Source organism: Delphinus delphis, chromosome 11, assembly GCF_949987515.2.
Source record: "Delphinus delphis chromosome 11, mDelDel1.2, whole genome shotgun sequence".
NCBI classification, from domain to species: Eukaryota; Metazoa; Chordata; class Mammalia; order Artiodactyla; family Delphinidae; genus Delphinus; species Delphinus delphis.
The window spans coordinates 47,877,481-47,881,118 of NC_082693.1; the positions used below are offsets into that span (position 1 = coordinate 47,877,481).

At 40.6% G+C, this 3,638-nt stretch overlaps 1 pseudogene; it reads left to right on the forward strand.

Moving 5' to 3' along the window:
* Window positions 1-2,416: 2,416 nt before the first annotated feature.
* On the forward strand, window positions 2,417-3,390 carry LOC132434312 (adenylosuccinate synthetase isozyme 2-like; annotated as a pseudogene).
* Window positions 3,391-3,638: the final 248 nt, after the last annotated feature.

Below are 3,638 nucleotides of genomic sequence, written 5' to 3' on the forward strand. Positions count from 1 at the left end.
GGTGCTTTGGTGGTGAATTCTCTTTGCTTTCTCTTGTCTGTGAAGGTTTTAATTTCTCTGTCAAATCTGAATGAGATCCTTGCTGGGTAGAGTAATCCTGTTTGTAGGGTTTTCCCTTTCATCACTTTAAATATGTCCTGCCTCTCCCTTGTGGCTTGCAGAGTTTCTGCTGAAAGATCAGCTATTAACCTTATGGGGATTCCCTTGTATGTTATTTGTTGTTTTTCCCTTGCTGCTTTTAGTATTTTTTCTATTTAATTTTTGATAGTTTGATTAATATGTGTCTTGGCGTGTTTCTCCTTGGACTTATCATTTACTGGACTCTGAGCTTCCTCGACTTGATTAACTATTTGTTTTACCATATTAGGGAAGTTTTCAACTATAATCTCTTCAAATATTTTTTCACTCTTTTTTTTCTCTTCTTCTTCTGGGACCCCTACAATTCGAACGTTGATGCATTTAATGTTGTCCCAGAAGTCTCTGAGACTGTCCTCTATTCTTTTCTTTCTTTTTTCTTTATTCTACTCTGCAGTACTTATTTCCACTATTATATCTTCCAGGTTACTTATCTGTTCTTCTGCCTGTTATTCTGCTATTGATCCCATCTAGAGTATTTTTAATTTCATTTATTGTATTGTTCATGATTGTTTGTTTGCTCTTTAGTTCTTCTAGGTCCTTGTTAAACATTTCTTGTATCTTCTCCATTCTATTTCCAAGATTTTGGATCATCTTTACTACCATTACTCTGAATTCTTTTTCAGGTAGACTGCCTATTTTCACTTCATTTGTTTGGTCTGGTGGGTTTTTACCTTATTTCTTCAGCTGTTGTGTGTTTCTCTGTCTTCTTATTTTGCTTAACTTATTGTGTTTGGGGTCTCCTTTTCACAGTGTGTAAGTTCGTAATTCCCGTTGTTTTTGGTGTCTGTCCCCAGTGGCTAAGGTTGTTTCAGGGGGTTGTGTAGGTTCCTGGTGGAGGGGACTAGTGCCTGTATTCAGGTGGATGAGGCTGGATCTTGTCTTTCTGGTGGCCAGGACCGCATCCGGTAGTATGTTTTGGCATGTCTGTGACCTTATTATGATTTTAGGCAGCCTCCCTGCTAATGGGTGGGGTTGTGTTCCTGTCTTTCTAGTGGTTTGGCATAGGGTGTGCAGCACTGTAGCTTGCTGGTCGTTGAGTGGAGCTGGGTCTTAGCGTTGAGATGGAGATCTCTGGGAGAGCTTTTGCCATTTGATATTACGTGAAGCCGGGAGGTCTCTGGGGGACCAATGTCCTGAACTCGGCTCTCCCACCTCAGAGGCACAGGGCTGACACCTGACCAGAGCACCAAGACCCTGTCAGCCACATGGCCAGGTACATGTGGAGTCTCTTGTCCTTTGGGAAGTCTGAGGTCTTCTGTTCAGTAGGTGTTCTGTAGGAGCTGTTCCACATGTAGGTGTACTTCTGATGTATTTATGGGGAGGAAGGTGATCTCCACATCTTACTTTTCTGCCATCTTGAAGGTCTCCTCACTGAATTTTTAATAGAATACCCTATACATGAAGGACTGAAAGGTATACTCCTATCTAACAATGTTTGTGTCTACTTTTCCATTGTTCTTCATCAAACAGCATTAGTGTGGAGACCTTCAGTTCCACCTACTGTAACGAAGCTCCATTTATTAAATCAGTAAGTCCTTAGCTTGTTCAAATTCTATTTACAAATGTCTTTACCACTGCAGTGTCTACCAACTTCAAAGTATGCTTCATTTTTAAAACAAATAAAAGTTCAAAGGTTAAATTTGTTTTCCTGCCAAAATGATGAAACAAAAAATCAACTATTTCATATTTACTGTACAAGTAACATATTCTTGTTCCTCATCATATGTTTGCTTGTCAGAATGCCAAAGAGCACGATTAATTTTTTCCCCTTTCCTTTATTTATTCATTCATTCAGAACTGAATGAATTTATTGAAAACACTATTTTTGAAAACATATGTTGGTATCAACTAGATTATAGGGATGAATCTGATCTGGGTTCTTCCTTTAGATGGTCCACACTCTTATAAAGAATGTCCATAACCTGTAGTCATTATAGGGGAACTCATTATTTATTTATTTATTTTCAGTAAAAGGTTCACTCAGGTAGAATGTAGATAAAAATTGTTCCCAGATACTATAACACCCTTAAAGTCCAAACAGACATACAACTGACATTTTCTTGGAGTTTCATATATTCCAGTATGTTACATAAAGAAACCAACAATTCATTAATATTCGATGAATAAGACCTATGAGGCCAAATTAAATGTTGTCTTGCTTTCAGCAGATGTTCTTTATGGCATCAGGTTGATTTAAAATTATGTTATTTAAAACAGACCTTTGAGAGCAGCCCAGTTCATGCACTCCCAGCCACCCGTGTCCCCTCCGGGCTCTCCTTGTGTCTGTGGAGCCATGGCATTCGCCAAGACCAACCTGGCGGCATTCTCCTTGCCCAACAGCAACTGCAGGTGTCCAAGGGCGCGGTCCGGAAGGAAGCGGGTGACGGTGGTGCTCGGTGTGCAGTGGGGTGACGAGGGAAAGGTGGTCGATCTGCTGATGCAGGCTGCTGATATCATGTACCGCTGCCAGGGAGAAAATAATGCTGGCCATACAGTTGTAGATTCTGTGGAGTATAACTTCCTTTTTTTTTTTTTTTGCAGTACGCAGGCCTCTCACTGTTGTGGTCTCTCCCGTTGCAGAGCACAGGCTCCAGACGCGCAGGCCTAACCGCTCCGCAGCATGTGGGATCTTCCCGGACTGGGGCACGAACCCGTGTCCCCTGCATTGGCAGGTGGACTCAACCACTGCACCACCAGGGAAGCCCTGGAGTATAATTTTCATCTTTGACCTAGTGGTAAATCCAAATGTTACTGCATTCATTGCAAATGGTGTGGTAATTCATCTACCTGGATTGTCTGAGGAAGCAGAAAAAAAATGTTCAAAAAGGAAAAGGTCTGGAAGGCTGGGGAAAAAGTCTTATTATATCTGATAGAGGTCATGTTGTATTTGATTTTCACCAAGCAGCTGATGGCATCCAGGAACAACAGAGACAAGAACAAGCAGGAAAAATTCTGGGTACCACAGAAAAGGACACTGGCCCAGTTTATTCTTCCAAAGCTGCTCGGAGTGGACTCAGGATGTGCGATCTTGTTTCTGACTTTGGTGGCTTCTCTGAGAGGTTCAGAGTTTTGGCTAACCAGTACAAATCTATATAACTCACTCTGGAAACAGACATTGAAGGTGAATTACAAAAACTCAAGGGTTATATGGAAAGGATTAAACCAATGGTGAGAGATAGAGTTTATTTCCTCTATGAGGCTCTACATGGGCCACCAATGACCTGCATGCAGGTCTTTCATCTCCTTAGGTAGGTTTATTCCTAGGTATTTTTTTCTTTTCATTGCAATGGTAAATGGGAGTGTTTCCTTAATTTCACTTTCAGATTTTTCATCACTAGTGTATAGGAATGCAAGAGATTGTGCATTAATTTTGTATCCTTCTACTTTACCTAATTCATTGATTAGCTCTAGTAGTTTTCTGGTAGCATCTTTAGAATTCTCTATGTATAGTATCATGTCATTTGCAAACAGTGACAGCTTTACTTCTTCTTTTCTGATTT